The sequence below is a fragment of the Camellia sinensis genome, chromosome 1 (genome assembly GCF_055761805.1).
Source record: "Camellia sinensis isolate YWXY chromosome 1, ASM5576180v1, whole genome shotgun sequence".
Lineage (NCBI taxonomy): Eukaryota > Viridiplantae > Streptophyta > Magnoliopsida > Ericales > Theaceae > Camellia > Camellia sinensis.
Genome location: NC_138961.1, coordinates 206,328,365 through 206,347,675, shown reverse-complemented (window position 1 = coordinate 206,347,675; position 19,311 = coordinate 206,328,365). Strand labels below are relative to the sequence as shown.

Below are 19,311 nucleotides of genomic sequence, written 5' to 3'. Positions count from 1 at the left end.
GCTCTTGAGCTCCCCTTGATCGGAAATCAATACAAATTCATTGGGAGGATACTTTTTTGAAGGTTGTTGATCCCTTGTAGATTTCCTCAACTCAAGTTGTGTGGCGGTTCTTGAGTTGGATGCTCTTCCTCAATTTCTAGCTCGAGTTATTTAGGATTAGTATCATCGTCTGCATCTTCAGTAGGTGGCTGCACATCTCCCCCATTTTCATCATCCATCGAAGATGAAGGAGATGGATCCATGTCAATGAGATCACTAGTTTTTGGCTCCAATTGATAACCTTTGCTAAAGTCTTCAATTGTTTGGTCTTCAAAAAACACAACATGACGGCTTCGGATGACTTTCTTGTCGATCGGATCCCACAATCTATAACCAAATTCATCATGCCTATAGCCAAGAAAAATGTATTGTCTTGACTTGCAATCAAGCTTGGACCTCTCATCTTTTGGAATATGAACGAAGGCTTAGTAACCAAACACTCTCAAGTGCTCATAAGACACATCTTTGCTGGTCCAAACTCTTTCGGAAACATCACCATTCAAAGGATTAGAAGGAGACAAATTGATCATGTCAACTGCTGTCCTCATTACCTCACCCCAAAAGGATCTTGGCAATTTAGCATATGAAAGCAAACACCTTGTTCTTTCCACAATTATGTGGTTCATCCTCTCGGTAATGCCATTTTGTTGAGGAGTTTCTTAACTATCTTTTGGTGCCGATTACCTTGGCTACGACAATACTCATCAAATGGCCCAATGTATTCACCAACATTGTCTGTTCAGATGCACTTTAATTTATGTCTTGTTTCTCTTTCAACCATGGCCTAAAAATGCTTAAATACATCTAGAACTTGATCTTTAGTTTTTAGTATAAAAGTCCAAACTTTCCTTGAATAATTATTAATGGAAGTAACAAAATAAAATGTACCACTATGTGTTATAACTTTCAAAGGACCACAAACATCCGAATGAATTAACTCCAAAACATTTTCTCTTCTAGAAGCAACATTTTCAAGAAAAGAAACTCTATGTTGTTTACCCGCCAAACAATGAACACAAGTTTTAAGATGTGTACCTTTCAAACCGGGTAGAAGCTCTTTCTTGAACAAAACTTGTAACCCCTTTTTACTCATATGGCCAAGCCGCTTGTGCCACAATTCGATAGAAGTATCATCATCAAGTGCATTGACAACACCTTTACAAATTTTTCCTTGCATCGAATGAAGTCACTATAACAAAAAGAGTCTTTAGAGACGAAAACTAATAACGAAAATAAATTTTGTCACTAAAGACGTACCTTTTAATGAAGAAAATAATATTTCGTCTCCAAATGTACCACTTTTAGAGAGAAAAATAAAAATTTGTCACCAATCTACATACATAATAAAAAAATTAAGTGACGAAATTATTTTTCGTCATTATTTTTATTTTTTTGTCACCAAAGATTTTCCTGCTAATTTTTTTGGGTGGCGCCAAAATTTTGTGACTTTTGGTGAGGAAAAAATTGGCCACCAATTATAAAATTATTTAGTGACAAATATATTTTCGTCACCAATAATTTTTAATATTTTGATATCATTTAGTGAGAAAAGTATTTTTGTGGTCAATAATTTTGTTTTTTGGTGAGGAAATAATTTTGTCACCAATTTCGAAGGGAAAATTAAGCGGCAATGAAAAATAAAATAGACTACTAATTTTTCCCCACCTTTTTATCTAACTGTTTTCACTAATTTTTTTCCACCTTTTATCTAGTTGTGTTCCTCTCTCTCTCTCTCTCTCTCTCTCTCTCTCTCTCTCTTTCTCAAAAAGCACACACACCCTAACTCCTTCCTCCTATCTGCCCTTGCTACTTCCCACTATCGTCTCCCCTTTTCATCATTCAATACCGCCTCCGACATTGCATCTTTGAGCAAGCATATTGTTCTCTCTCTACTCTTGTAAAGACCAAAAAAAAATTCAAAATTTAAATGATGAGTATTTATTTTCCAAAATTGATGGAAGGAATGACGTTTATTTTAGTTTATAGTAGAATTTTGGTGTTGAAGTTTTGGGTTTTAAGACCTATGACATTGTAATTTGGATTTATATATGTAAATCTTACTTAACTGTTTAGTGCTTTTTAATTATATAAATGGTAGGGACCATCTTGAGTCCATCTAAAATATTTTGTAATCTAGTCTCAATCGAAAATTTATTTTAGATTATTAAACTTCATTCATTTTGGATCCAATTGATTAAATTATGTTTCATCCGTAATTACTTGTTATTGTTATTATAAGAAGGTTGCGAATACTTATGATGTGTACCACCAAACGAAATGTATATTTGTGATGAGAAAAATTATATCATTTTATATTATAAAATATTAAGATGATGTTAAAATAAAATTTTAATTGGTATAAATGTATAGATAGATAGATGTATATATAATAATTATTTTCAAGGATCATTGTTTCTAGACCCTTCTAGGTGGAACTCTCTTTATCCACACACCAGTAATTTCTAAGGTTAGGGTTTTTCACGATCCAACTAGGGTTTTCAATTCAGAGAGAGAGAAAAAAAAAGAAGAAGAAGAGAAGAGAAGATTAACACAGAAATTGGGAGGTACAAAAGCCGACGCTGAAGCTACAGCCCAAGGCGTAGCAAGCGATACGACAACCCTCGCAAATCCAAGTCTTGTAGAGACCGATGCTCCCCTATCCTTTCTGGTCTCCTCGTTCGCAACATCTCCCTCGACGCCAGGTCTCTCATCTCTCTCTCTCTCTCTCTCTCTCTCTCTCTATTTTTTTTATCATCCTTCAATCCCTTGATCTATGTATATATATATATATATATATATATATTTATTTATATCCATGTTCATATAATTATTACTTTAGTGTGTTGATTTGTGGTTTGTAAGTTTGCATTTAAATTTTGGGCTGGTTTGATGAGTAAAGTCGTTTAGCAGTTTTGGGCATTTTGATGAATGAGAAAAATGTTGGCTGGATGTGAACAACCAAATAGGAATTGTATAGATTCACCAACAATTACAAGGGCTACCTCAAGTATTTGATTCTTTTTGTTTAGCATTTCATTGTTACGGTTTCTCATGAATTTATAGTAGGTTTAGCAAAAACTTTTTTGTCCCAATTTATATGAGTTCAATCTAATGTCAATATGATCCACGGCACTGGAGTTCATTTTTTCAATCTTCACAATCTTTATGAACTTAATGGGATTTGCAGTTGTGGGTGTAGGAGATGGGTAGGTTGACATAGGAACCTTATGTAGGAATTGGCAACGGGGCAGGGTCAAAGAGCCTTATGCCTATTGATCTATGTTTCATCTCTCAAGGCTCACACGTGGTTAGAGAACATGGAGAAGGTGATGTAGTGGTGATGTGGTCGAGCCACATGGCAAGTGGAGCCCTAGACCCATATACCCAAATTGTTATTTACTTTTGTCTTTTAGGGTATGTGAGTTTTTCTTCTAAATATGTAACAAGTATCAGTTTAAACCTCGAGCTCGCCATTATATGATTGTTTAAATGTTATTATTCTCTTACATTATATGATTCCTTACAGGCCAGAAGATCTTAGAATCCCATTTGAACGATTTGGTCCGATAAAGGATGTTTATCTACCTAAGAATTACTACATTGGGTATGATTATTTTAGCTTTTATATTTCCGTGTGTTTGTTTTGTTATGTTGTTTGTTATCAAATATCTAGAAAGTTCTACTTATTCCAATATATATATATATATATATATATATAATAATTGAAACAATAAAAGAAGCAACCCACATGGGTTAGCCCCATCCCTCTTCCCTTACTCTCTTTTCTTTATTTCCTCTTCTTTATTTTTTGTTTTGGTTATTTTGGCAGAGACACTCTCTGTCTCTCTAGATTAATTGTGATGTTTTTCGCACCCAATTCATTTATTAATGCATGTATCTTGTACCCTTCATGATTATCATCAATAAATATTTTGTTGTTTCAAAAAGAAAAAAATACTTTGATCAATTAAGTCATTAAGACAAAAAAAAAATACTGTGACTCTCATTAGGAAACTATTGGTAATGTGATTTTAGCCTTTGATTGTATCTCTTGATATGATGGGATATTGGCATATGGGTTCTGTGAGCAACAGATATAGACAGACTTCGATAACGGTGCCCTTTAGTTGTTTTGAGGATTACTTGTTGAACTTAGTGGAAAGAATAATTGCATATTACTTTTATTTATTTGTGTATATATATACATTTTGGTTTTGGAGGTTGAGGAAGTCCTAATATTCCTTTGTAAGTTCTATGGGAGATTTGAGTCATTTGGTAGGGAGCTTCTTTTTTCTTTTTTTTGGGGGGGGGGAGTGGACTTTTCTTACTATGGAAAGTGGCAAGGGGAACTGTTTCACTATAGTCTCTAGTGAATTTCTCCAGCCAGTTTCCAATTAAGGCTTTGGTCTTGAGGAATGCATTCTGCAAAACAAGACCACCCTAGTATTCCACTGCACACAACTTTGACTACCAGATGGTGCCTATTTGGAGGAAATAAAAACAAAATTAAGCTGGTTATTTTTTGTTTATTTATTTATTATATATATATATATATATATAAGATGGGAGATGTCGTAAATGCCCTTGATTCTCAATTTGCATTGGGTCAAACAATGCCTTAGACTAATTACATATATGGAAAATGGCACCATATCAAAATTTTGTATAAATATCACAAGAAGTGGTAGATATTGGGTCCATGATATTTAAAATAGAATCTTTTGTTTTGCAATGTATGCACCATACATATGCTTATTTGATTAAACACTTGCACAAGTGACTACTCTTAGTTCAACAGCCGTCTCAAACTGGAGTCGCCACAGCATGAAACAAGGATTCTTTGGGATTCACAAATCCGAACTCATCTATTTGAGGCCTAAATCATTGATAGTATGGCCAGATATGCAAGCTTACCAATTTCGTGGTTTCAACAGAAGCTATCATAGGATTTAAGCTTTGAATGCAGCAGATCATAATATGTTGTATGCTTTTCTTTTTCTTATTTAATTTTTTTTTGTGATGTGAAGCTGTAATTACCCCTTTTGTATTATTTTGGTAATGACAAACATAAAAACTTTATTAATTTTGGTGAAGATACTTCTTTTGATGAGAAGGTTAGGTTTCCTTGTTCTTTTTTCTCATGCCTTTTTTTTTTCATCGTTCTATATATGATAATTTAGCACCAAGGCACACTACTTGTCATTGCCTTTTGACACTGGAAAAGTTCCAGCGTCATATATTCATTCAAATTCACTTCTGAATGTTCCAAGGTACTTTGTGTTTGACACTGGCACTTTTACATTTATTCCATGGTTGTTAAACTAGCTAATGAATTATGAAACCCTTATTGTGGAACCTTGTATTATTAGATTCATATTTTCATTGACTGATAAAGTTTTCTCCTATTTTCAAACTTGCTATGTTAATTTCTACTTTATTCCGTCTTTTAGTGTGACCGTACTTTTGTGTTGAAAAATGATCTTGGTTATGTTTGTCGAATTTGTGGAGTGGTTCAGAGAGGAATCGAAACCATAATTAAGTACCAATATGCAAAGGTATGTATGCCTGTTTTTGGAAATTTTCCATGCAAGTATGTGTGCTCATCATTATTATTCTGATTATAATGTCAGCTGTTTAAATTAAATGTATGAAAGCTACTATGAAGTATATATAATGCATCTGGCAATTTCTGCTCATCCTTGTGTTATTATACATGTTTGGTCTGTTTTTCACTCATTGTCGAAGGGTGCAAGAGTGTCATAAGGTACGTGTGGTTACTAAAACTAAACTCTAAACTAGCTCAATGGAAAGATTTCACGATTTTCCATACTGAGGTGTTACATGGACATACTTGCATCCTATGTTGAATGGACTCTTCTAAAAGTACTTGTGTAAGACACAAGAAGGCCACAGGAACACCCCAAACACCTCGGGAGGAACCAATGTAACATGTGAAAACTTAAGGAACTAGCACTAGATTCCCGATTTGAAAACTAAGTAGAAAAATGCACATTGCCAACACTTAGGCTTGAAAATAAAACATCGGGGGGGCCAAAATTGTAAAACAACCATGAGAAGGCCCGAGGAACACCTCAAACACCTCGAGAAGGACCAACGTAATTTGTGATAACTTACGGAACTAGCACAAGACTCCTAATTTGCAAACTAAGTAGAAAAATGCACTTTTCTGACACTTAGGTTTGAAAATATGCCTTCGGGCTTCAAAATCGTGAAACAGCCATGAAAAGGCTCGGGGAACCCCCTGAACACCTCGGGAGGGACCGATGTAAGTTGTGAAAACTTACGAAACTAGCATGGTACTCCCTGTTTGAAAACTAAGTAGAGAAATGCACTTTTCCAACACTTAGGTTTGAGAATAGGCTATCCGAGGCCAAAATTGTGAAACAGCCACGAGAAGGCTCGGGGAACACCACAAACACCTAGAGAGGAACCAATGTAAGTTTTGAAAACTTATGGAACTAGCACGGGACTCCCGATTTGAAAAGTAAGTCAAAAAATACACTTTTTCCAATACTTAGGCTTGAAAATAGGCCATTGGGGGCCAAAATCGTAAAACAGCCATGTGAAGGCCCGGGAAACACTTTGAACATCTCGGGAAAGACCAATGTAAGTTGTGAAAACTTATTGAACTAGCACGAAACTCCCGGTTTGAAAAGTAAGTCAAAAAATGCACTTTTCGAAAAATGTTAAATTGTATATTTTATTAATAAGATAGTAATTGTCTTCTCTTTTTTTTTTTTGGTGGTTTTGTTTTGTTGCAGATTGGAGATTTGAGATGGACGAGTTTGGTAATCTGGAGAGCAGGAGCTTGCTCATTTTGTGTTTTTGTTAATATTACCTTACATGTATTTTGGTTGCATTGTAAAGTTTTATATTTTTGTACATGTTAGGAGACATGTTTGGTAATCTATATTTGATATTATATTTTTGTGGATATTAGGAGACGTATTTTTCTGGATATTAGGAGATGTGTTTTGTTATATGCAGTTTTTTTTTTTTGGATATTATGAGACATATTTCGACTGTGGTGTAGAGTGGTGTTTAAGAAAATGAACAAGTTTTTGTATTGATCTGTAATAGATATTTTATTAAACATGTTATTAAAATGTGCAGGGAATTTTTAGTGAAAAAAATAAAAAATTTAAAATGTTGTCTCCATTTTTAAAAATGTTAATTATTATTAGCGACGAAATAAAAAACTATCGCTATTAGTTTTCAAAGAACTTTTCTTGACGAATAATTTTGTCATTAATGATATAGTTCCAACAAATAATTTCGTCACATTTGCTGAATATTTCGTCACTAACTTGAAATATTTGGCGACAAAATTGTTTTTTGTCATTGAAGAATTTTGTTTTGTGCTCATTTTAGTGATGAATTGTTTTGTCACCTTAATTTATATCATTGGTAAGGATAAATTTTGTCACTAAAACCTCTATTTTAATATTTTGTGACGAAACATTTCATCGCCAAAACAATTAAAAATAAAATATTATTTAATTATAGTGACAAAATCGATGTTATAGAGGACAAAAAATTCAACATTTAGAGATGAAAATTTTCATCGCCAAAAATGAAGAATAGGCAACGAAACGATTTTTCATCACCAGGTACTTTCTGCGACAACAAATAGATGATGAACGTGGTGACAAAAAAAATTTCATCACAGATCACTTTGGTGACGAAAATTTGATATTTGGAGACAAAATCAGTTCGTCACCAAAGGCTTTTTTTTTTTGTTGTAGTGAGTGTATGAATCTTCTTGCACTTAGCCACCACCAAAGAACCATTTGTGAGCTTCTATATTTCATCATCAAATTTGTTGTTGAAGCCTTCAGTATCTAGCTTCCCGGTAGAGATCAAATTGAGGCGAATGTCGGGAACATGCCTCACATCTTTGAGCAACAACTTACAGCCCAAATTTGTTTCCAAGCAAACATCACCCATGCTAATAATCTTGGACAATCCTTCATTACCTATTCGAACAAAACCATAATCTCCTTTGGTGTAGGTAATGAAGAAGTCAACTCGAAAAGTCACGTGAAAAGAAACACCAGAATCAATCACCCAATTGCTATCTTAGCCCACAAAATTGATACAATCATCTTCACAAACGACCATGAGATCATCGGTAGCAACCGCCGTTGTGTCCTCTTACTTCTTATCTACACTTTTGTCATGCCTTTTCTCCTTGTTCTTGAGCTTTCAGCATTCCCGCTTCGTGTGCCCTTTCTTATGGCAATAATAGCACTTAATGTCTTTCTTTGAAAAAGAACCATCTCTTGATTTGTCACACCTTTGATCATGACCATGAGGAGTCTTACTCCTCCCCCTTGTTTTGCTTCGGCCTCTCACAACAAATACTTCCGGATGAGAGGAACCCGCTGATTTCCTTCTAGTTTCTTCATTTAACAAGCCATTAGTGACTTGGCTTTGTGACAACTCCATCGGGCACCGAATTACTAACCGTTACAACCAAATTCTCCCAACTTTCGAGTAAAGAACTAAGTAGTATCAAAGCCTACAACTCATCATCAAAAATAATTTTCATAGAAGCAAGTTGGTTAACAATACTCTTTATTTCATTCAAATATTCCAAAATGGGGTTGTCATCTTTATATTTTAAATTAACTAACTTACGAAACAAAAAAACCTTATTTGTGACTAATTTTCTGTCATAAAGACCTTCTAATTTTTTTCATAAATCATATGTCGAAGTTTCAGTAGCAACATAATGAAACACACTGTCATCAATCCATTGACGGATAACACCAACGGCTTTTCGATTAAGCCTCTTCCATTCATCATCTTTCATATCATCAGGTTTGCCACTATCACCCCCAATAGGCCCATACAAATCTTTACAAAATAATAGGTCCTCCATTTTAGTTTTTCAAGTTACCCAATTGCTTCCATTGAAGCTAGACATACGACCTACATTTCCCTGCATTGATTTACACAAATAAATAAACCCAAATAAACCGTAAGCTCTGATACCAGTTGTTAGGAAAAATATATGATTTCTCACAAGTAAATCAATCAATGAGAATAATAACTAATGCAGAAAAATTAAATCAACAGTGACACAAGAATTTTTACGTGATTCCCTCAATGTGAGGTACGTCCACGTGATCAAAATCTAGTACTTTGTGCCCTTGTTTTGGCTCTACTTTGAAGTTGATTTGGTTCGTTATTTTTGGGTCTTCTACAGTTTGTTTCGAAGATGTTTGTTCATCTATTTGGTAAGGTCTTTCTCTTATTTATTTGTGACTATTTGGAATTTACCTAAGGGTAGTTTTGTGAGACCATTCATGTCTCGTTTGTAATCATTTGGAAACTCTTAGGTTGATAATGGAATCGAATTTCGATTGATATGAAAAATTGCATTTATAAGTGAGATTGGGAGTGTGAGATTTAGGAAGAGATGGTCTAACAATTTCATGGGCAAAGTAGAAGTCTTGTAGGTTAAATAATAAATAATACATATCACAAAGAGACTCCTTAGTAGTAGTAGTAGTAGTAGTAGTAGTAGTAGTAGTAGTAGTAGTAGTAGTAGTAGTAGTAGTAGTAGTAGTAGCACGCAGAAGACTATGGAAGACAGTGGTACCACTCGTATAGAACTAAGAAAAGGTGCATGGACTGAAGAAGAAGACCTCCTTCTCAGGAAATGTATTGAAAAGTATGGTGAAGGAAAGTGGCACCAGATTCCTTCCAGAGAAAGTAAATACTACATAGAGAAGTTTTGTTTTGTTTTTGTTTGTAATACTACAATTCCAAAAAAAATTATTCCGAATTTACCCAGAAACATTAATCTATGGCCTAGATTCATATCACACTTAAATCCATATTACACTAATTCAATCTCCACCACATAAACCCCTTACCCAGAAATTTCCAAGCTCATGACACAGTACGTTTTTGTTTTGTTTTGTTTTTATTGGAAGTGTAAATATTTGTGATGTACTTTCTTGTTATTTTGAGGTTTGAACAGATGCAGAAAAAGTTGTAGACTAAGGTGGATAGACTATTTGAACCTAAATATTAGGAGAGGAAACTTTACTATAGAAGAAGTTTATTTGATTATCAGACTTCATAAGTTGTTAGGAAAAAGGCAAGTGCAACATAGTAACATATGATAAGGATCAACTATCACCGTTGATGTAGCTGTTTATTTTGTTGGGTTTATTACACATCTGAGAAATGTAAATTGAAACATACTCACGCACACACTAAAAAAAAACACAAAGAATTTACTTGCTTACATCCATACACTACTAGAAAAGTGACTTATTGCGACTGATTATTTAACGGTCGCAAAAAATAATATTTACAACCCTGGAGTCTTTCTTTTATTTATTTTGCCCCTTTCTTATACCGATGCCCTAACCCCCTTTTCACTTTCACTTTCACTTTCACGACAATTCACAAACGCATCTCTCTCTCTAAGATTGTGATGAGAAGCAGCAGGCAACAATGCCGGAGCTACTAAGGTTTGATGATCATAACCAGTAGAGATCATCCAATTTCGTCATCTTCAACATCGAATCGAACTTCAGCCTCTTCTTTTCTGCTTCTAGTAGCATCGAGCGTTGCTCATTCGCTTCTGATGTTCATGATGTTGACTATTTCGTCTCCCAACTCACTCAGGTTCTTTTTTTTTCATTTCAATTTTATCTTCCAAAAAAAAAGATTACGAGTTTGATTTTTGATTCATTTGTTGTTCCTTCGAGTTGAATATTGAACTGGAAATCAAGCAATATCAGTAACTTCATAGCATGCATGCATTTTTGGATTGGTATTCAATTTTTCCAACTATGCTGAGATTGTTATTATTTTGAAAATGATGGAAAATGATCTACTATTCAAGGCGATGAATTTGATTTTCAGCCCTGGAATTTGAAATTCGTCGATTTCAAAGAGTAAAAATTTTTTGATTTGAACCAGCATTTGGTAGGACTTGTTCGAAATGATGTATGTTTCCTCTAACTGTTTTTGCTCCTTGAAGTTGAGTTCAGCTTGAAATCTTAAGTTTGTAATGCATTTCTGGTTTTCTTTTTCTTTTTTTTTTGCAATTTTCAAATAAATCCTTAATACATATTGTGGATTGCTTAATAAATAGAAGTTGAGTTTACACAGAATAAAATCTCTAATACATAATCCAAATAAATCCTTGTTCAAGGACATATTGTGGATTGCAAAATCAATTCAATAAATGATACTACATTTTATATTACAGAACCCTCACTTGCTAAGAGTATTTGTTGACATTATGAGAACTCTAATATATGTTGTGACTTTAGTGTTCATTAAAGAACATAAAACAAGGGGGAGAAAATGAATTAGGCTCAATTGATTTGAATGCAATTCTATTTCTAAACTTTGCACATTTTATTAAAATTTTATGATATATAATACTATCTATTACTGTCTGTGGTAAAGGCTTTTAGAGCTCTAAAATTATATAAAAAGTTTACATGACTCACAAGATTTTTAAACAAATTTATACCAAAAACTCAAACCTTACAATACATCTAAATTCATATAACTCATCAAAATGGGGCAAAATTCGGAGGTGAGTGGGGGTAAATTTTCTACAAGCTATTGTTGAATGACAGTATAAGTGGCTACATTTTTTTTTTCCCCCTTTCAATCTCAACAAGGGCAATTGCCCCTATTTCCCCTAATGTCCTTCCACCTTGGCAACTCAATTACCTTGCTCTTAGCTCTCTTTATGATATTTAACCATCTCATACTTGTTACAGATTTTGGAACCATGCCAAAGTAGTGTTGCATATTGGCCTATCCTTGGACCATGGCAATTCTTGGCTTGCTCTAATGACTTAAAATAAGGCATAACATAAAACACTTCAAATTAAGTACAACACTGCAATACATTGAATCTGATAATGTTGATAAACAATCATTTGGAGTTTCTTGTTCTCTAATTTCTCCTGCATTTTTACTAGTAGTCTGTATACTCTGCTTCATGACTGAAATCTTAAACCTTTCTGTAATATATATATATATATATTTTAACACAAAATTTCTTTACTTACCGAAAAAAAAAAGTTTTCTCTAATCAATTTTGTATTAAAGGTACTATATGATGATGGGGATGTGGAAGTTCACTGATCCTATAATTGAAATGGGTGAACAATTGGTCCATCGAATGAGGATGTGAAGCAAGCATTTTAAGTCTCATCTTTCAATTTTGTGTTAAAAGTATTTTCAGCTCTTTTAAAGCTAACTTTAAGTTTGACTAATTAATTCACACAGTTACACTATTTAAGTCTCATCTTTCAAATTTTCAAAAAATTCAAGACTCCACAAATCACAAGAGTGAATCGAACCTAGTTACTAGTTCATAATTTGGTAGCTCACATAATTTGGTAACCTAGGTGAGAAAGAGAAGAATGAAAAGATTATAGGTGTTGGATGCATCTAGTGGGCAACAAGCTTCAAGAGAAGATGAACAGGTATGCCATTATTCAAACAAACATTGAGCAGTCCATAATCTGAATAGTGAGCTTATTGATGCTTTTTTTTTGGACAGTGAGCTTATTGATTCTGATCTTGATGTTGTGCGGAAAGAGGCTAAGAATTATGATTATGTTAATAATTGCTTGTTGCTTGTTGCTTGTTGCTTGTAGTGTTTCTTTTTCTTTTCCTCCAAATGGTGTGTATTGAGATCATGAATTAGATATTTTAGTATTAATTCTTATTTTCATTGATACTGCCAACTTATAAAAATCATGCTCAGACGTTAGTGAATATATTGTTAATTCCTTTTGCTTTGGCTTTGCAGGTATGATAAGACATTAGTGAATATATTGTGCAATATTTGTGTTCTGTTAAAAAGGGATGGTGCTATTGTGTTGTTAATATTGTCTGCCTTCCCATTTTACCATGTGCGACACTTCCAAAATATGAATAGCAATTTACTTATCTGGCTTTCTCATATTCTATCTATGATTTTGGATTATTTATGATCTCTCTGTGCATCCTTAGGTTAGCAGACTTTGAGTTCAAGTTCTAAGTTTTGCAGTAAACTTTCAATTGAAATTCAAGTTGAAACCCTAGCATCTTTTGCACACTCAATAGGCCAAACTAGTGTTGCCACCATTTCTTTTGCAATGTAAACTTTACTGCTAAAGTTCAATTTATGTTTACAATCGTGTATAGATGATGAAATATTAGTTGTTTGGTGCTTTGGATAGATGATTGATAATAAGGGATTTATGTTACTTGAGCCTTGATTTGTTAAAATTCATACAAAAAACTTTACAAGAATGATGTGGCAATGCTTAGAGAAGAAATTTAAATTTAGTACTATTCAATGTGTTTGGTTTGAGTTTTTTGGATTAAGTTTTTTGAAAACTGAGTTTTTTGGTTTTCGTGTTTTTTTATTTTTAGTGAATATTTTTAAAATTTTAAACTTTTTTTTTTTACTTTTTTAGATGCACCTTACTTAGATGTATCTAAAAAGTAAAAAATTTGTGAAAAAATATTTTTAAAAATTAATAAATACATAAAAATACAAAAAATGTACTGAATTCTTGTATTTTTGATATTTAGTGAATTTTTAAAAGATTTTTTTTACAATTTTTTTACTTTTTAGGTGTATTTATGTTAGGTGTGTCTAAAAAGTAAAAAAATTGCTTAAAATATTAAAAACATTCAGTAAAAATAGAAAAAAAACACGGAAAATAAGAAAGTACAATTTTCTGGAAAGTATTTTTGAAAAAATGGAACCAAACAAGTACATTGGAATTGATCGTATAATTCTACATAACTTTCAATTGTAGCTGCTTGCATTATTATTTTCCTGTTTCCTTTCCATGAGATTGTGATGCATTCACAGAATATTCCAACATGCTGATTGATTAATTATATAAAAACCAGAGCCCAACTAGTAGTGACTAACTCACAATGAAACCAAAATGGACTAAGAACTTGTTTTTTTTTGCAAAGATAAATTATATGAGAGGATAACCTATGGTACATAAATACCATAGCCAAGAAGCGAAGTCACTATAACATCTACTTATAAGGGAAAGTCTATTTCCATGGTCCAACATTTGACATAGGGATTCTAACACATTCCTTGGCCTGATAAATCTGAAAGACTATTTGGAGTACTTTGGGAGCTTCAAATGCTCAATGCACTTATATTGTTGGGCAAATTATGCCCGCGGTCTCTATATTTTGCTTTAATATTTTTTTTTTTTTAGGTGAATAAGACATTAAAGCCTTTAATAATTGAAAGTTAAGAAACTTGACTTAATGGCATGATCCCACTTGAAAACTTTTCTAGTCCAATAAATTCAATCTTAAATGTGCTCATACTTTTTCTTTATTTACATGTTAGTTGGAGTTATCTGGAACATAATTTACTTTTCTGAATCAAATAATGTGGTAATTATTCGCATCATGTTTCTTGGTCCCTTTTATGTTATTGAATTGCCCTGCTCTCTGATTTTTCCCTACAAATCTTTAATATGGATCCTGACGACCTTATGGTGACTGATTTTAACTGGATAGAAATTGTCACCAATTCACCAATATGTTTGCATTGAATATTTATTGTTAGCACCTGAGCTCTACATCTGAGGCATCTTGGATAATGAGCTATTCTATAGAAATTTCGATTTTGTCAGTGATGACTTGGTGATGGTGATTGCAGCTTCGCATGGCTTGAACTCATGAGTCACAGGAGTTTTATGCCTAAGTTGTTTACCGTCAACCCTCCAAAAGGCTGGCCTCATGTTCAACGCTTGCTGGTATAAACCTGTTCAAATTCATGGAGCCCTACATGTGCAATGCTGAACTGGGAGAAACAGTTTGCTTCTTCTCTCTCTCTCTCTCTTTCTTTTTCTTTTTTTTTTTTTGGGACAGATCCTTGAGGAAAATTGTTACTTGCTGACCTCTTCTTTTTTTCTTTTTTCTTTTTTTTTCTTTTCTTTTTTTATAATTCGGATTCATTTTTTGTACAAAGGCACTCTGAGGGTGTTGCTTGTGCTGCTTCATGATTTTCCAGAATTCCTCTGCTATTATCATTTCAGCTTCTGTGATGTGATCCCTTCCAGCTGCATTCAAATGCGACATGTCATCCTTAGTGCATTTCCAGACAACATGAGGCTCTCTGATCCTTCTACCCCTAACTTAAAGGTGCTTGGGTTTGCTAGTTAAATTTGTATTTACCCTAGTTATCAGCATCAGGGCCATGATTAATTAGTACTTCCTCTTTTAAATTCTCTTTGCAGATTGATTTGCTTGCAGAAATCAACCAGTCACTACATATTTTCTCAGAAGTTGATGCTGCTCTGAAAGCCAAACAGATGAAGTCAGATGTTGATGAGTATCTCAAGGTACTTTGGAGTTTCATCAATGTTGTCCACTCTTATGCATTTCTGCTTCTGTGTTTTTTTTTATTATTATTAAATTTTTAAAATGTTATTTTGGCTTTACTAGCATTCTATCTGGATTGTATTTTTTTTCATAAAAGAACTTTTCCCAAGTTTTTAGTTGTAATAACTTTCACATATGGCTCCAATTTTGAGACCCAAATGGAATGCCTAATTAAACTATAATGTTATACTGTCTGAATTCTTGTCATTGCTATTCTTAGAGTGCTTAACGTTGCACCTTTATTTATTTTATTTTTTTTGGTTTTTTGCGACGGTAACAATATGGTCGCCAAAAATCACGTTAGTGTTTTTCTTTGTTTTTTGCAACGGCAAAATAGTTGTCGCCATAAGTAGTTTAAGCGGTCGCGAATAATTTGTGACCGTTGTTTTGCCGTCGCAAAAAGTATTTGCTACCCCCACATTCGTGACCCCCATTTGTCGTCGCATGGGCCGTCGCAAAAGGTCTTTTGCGGCTATTTTTTTATTATTTGCGACGATTTATAACAGTCGCAAGAAATACTTTTTTTAGTAAGAAAGAGAGAAATTTACCATATATATATATATATATATATATATTGTAGAGTAACAAATAATGAAGCAAACAATGTCTAAAAACTCAACATAAATATATGAGTCTTGAAAGAATCTATGTTTCCGTACTTAAGGGTAACTGATTTGAAAGAAATCCACAAACAATTCCTGTTTAAAGTCACTGAGCCAATCAAACCCACTTCTTTACACATATCATTACAAATTCTCTCTCACAATCTTAAAATTCTCTTAAGGCCTCATTTGGCAAGTGCTCCTTTAGCTAAAAAGCTAAAAAGTAATTAAAAAAATCAAAAAGCCAACAACTCATACCAAAAAATCAAAAATTTCATTTTATCTTTACTTTTTGCACATCTTTTCATAAAAAGCCAAAAAGTCATCTCAAACATATTAGTTTTTTTTACATCACATTTTAGCCAAAAAAACCAAAAAGTTACTAAAAAAACACACTACAACAAAAACATACTTTAGTGGCACTACACTAGTGGCTTATTTTTAGAAAATGCCACAAAAAATGATATTTAGTGGCATGTTTTTGAAAAATGCCACAAAACGACAAACATAAAAGGCTCTAGTGACATTTCAATGAACAAGTGTCACAAAACTACAACAAAAACATACTTTAGTGGCACTACACTAGTGGCATATTGTTTGAAAATGTCACAAAAATGATATTTAGTGGCACGTTCTTGAAAAATGCCACAAAACGACAAACATAAAAGGCTCTAGTGACATTTCAATGAACAAGTGTCACAACACTACAACAAAAACATATTTTAGTGACACCATACTAGTGGCATGTTCTTAAAAAATGTCACAAAAAGAATATTTGGTGGCATTTTTTAGAAAAATGTCATAGTACCACAAACATACAAGGCTCTAGTGGCATTTCAATTAAAAAAATGTCACTTCACTACAACAAATTTACACTTTAGTGACACTACACTAGTAGCATGTTTTTAGAAAATGCCACAAAAATAAAAATTGGCATTAAATGTTTTAGAAAAATGCCATAGAACCACAAAACATATAAGGCTCTAGTGGTATTTCAATAAAGAAATGTCACATCAATTTTATGACATTTTATAAAATAATGAGACAAAAAATTATGTTCGTGACATTTACCAACAGATGCCACTAAACTTTAGTTGCAATGGCATTATTTAAAAAATGTCAGGACACTAGGTAGGTGCAAATTATTTTTTATGGCACTTAGGTGAAAAGTGTCATAAACAAATATTTTATTGCATTTTGAGAAATGCCACTAAGCCAAAAACTTTCCAAGCTTATAATGACATTTTTGAAAAAACAAAAATGTCAATATATTTTCTAAATTTTTAAAATGCAGTAAATGATTAAAATAAATGAATTAAACTCAATATACACTACAAGAAAAAGAATATTCAGCATTAGTTGCCAAAAGTAAAGTTTTTTGGCGACTAAACAATTTTAGTAGCCAAAAGTCTACAATTGGCGACTAAAACTAAGTTTGGTCGTTGATTATATGGGTTTTAGTGACTAAAAAATTTTTAGTAGCCCAAAGTAAAGCTTTTTGGCAACTAAAAAAATTTAGTAGCCAAAAGTCTACAATTGGCAACTAAAAATAAGTTTGGTCACTGATTATATAGGTTTTACCGACTAAAAAAATTTCAGTAGCCAAAAATAAAGCTTTTTGGTGCCCAAAAAAATTTTAGTAGCCAAAAGTCTACAATTGGCAACTAAAAAATAAGTTTAGTCGCCATAAGTGGTCATTTTTAGCACGGGAGAACTAAAATCCTAAGGCGGGAATAAAATTTTTGGTGACCAAAATTTTGGTAGCTGAAAGTGCATATTTGGCGACCAAATCCAATTTTGGTCGACAAAAGTTAAGTTTTTTAGCAACTAAAAAACAATTAGTAGCCAAAAGTGGTCTTTTTTTATTTTTGTAGTAAATAGTTTATTTTACATAAATTATGTTCAATAAAATAAATATGTTTATACATATACTTTTATATTAATATGGATGTATGTACATAAATAATATATGTTGCATATATAATCATGTGGTGGTATAGAGGTGTAGTGGGAAGAGTGTGGTGTATAAGGTTTATGGTGCAGAAGGTTGGCGGTTCGAGTCTCCGCAAGAGCGGATCAAATTGTTCTACAACAAATTATCGTCATGAATAACACTTGATAGCGTCACGAATAGTGTCTACCATGACATTAAAGTGTCACTGAAAGGTTTTAGTCTTGATAGTGTAATGACACTTACAAGTGTCACTAACTCTTTTTTTAATGGCGCTTGATAATGCCACAAATAATATCTACCATGACATTAAAATGTCATTGAAAGTTTTCAGTCATGATGGTGCAGTGGCACTTGCATGTATCTACCGTGGCACTCGTCTCTACCGTGGCACCGATAGAAGTGGCACTTGTTCAAAATGCCACAAGACCAAAAAATGTCATTAGAAGAATAATTTTGTAGCACTTTCAAATGTCACAAAACTAAGAAAATGTTGTAGTGACATGTTTCGAAACGAGGCCTAAGATTCATTTGGAAATAACTTTTTTGGTCTGACTTTTTGACTTTTTAACTAATTTAACTTGAATAAATTAGTGAGAAAATTTTTTGACTTTTTTGACTTTTTTTTTAGAGAAAAAAATAAAATAATTATGGTTTTCACGTAACATTTTGTCTTATTGACTTATTAAAGTTTTTTGTCTTTTTGTACTTTTTTTTAATTTCAACCCACTCCAAACCATTTGCCAAACAGCAGCTAAATTTCTATTTGCAATCAAATCTCAGAAATCCTAATCTGATTTAATTATTAAAACCTACGTATATTATATGTAAAAATGCAATCAGATAATTACATTCATGCAAGAGACAACCTCAACAAGATGGTTTCAACATCAATACAAGCACCCCCACAAGGGGGTGATGAAAATGAAACAGTGTGTGGGATAACATGATTGCTGATGTGGAAATTAACGACCATACATCGTGGTCCATAGGGCATGCTTGGGATGAGAAAATAACGCCAGGAATACAACAACTGTTGATGGTGACAGTTCTTCTATTCAAGAAAGCCAAAGTGATTGGAGTGACATTTTTATTAATAATACTGTGGATGTTTGGGACCTTTTAGGGATAACATGATTGCCGACGTGGAAATTAACGACCATACATCGTGGTCCATAGAGCATGTTTGGGATGAGAAAATAACCCCAGGAATACAGACAACGGTTGGTGGTGACAGTTCTTCTATTCAAGAAAGCCAAAGTGATTGCAGTGACATTTTTATGAATAATA

At 33.1% G+C, this 19,311-nt stretch overlaps 1 pseudogene; it reads left to right on the top strand.

Annotated features, from left to right (window-relative positions):
- The first annotated feature begins 3,213 nt into the window (after positions 1-3,213).
- Positions 3,214-19,311, top strand: part of LOC114281625 (transcription factor MYB1-like) — an 87,860-nt pseudogene continuing 71,762 nt past the window's right edge.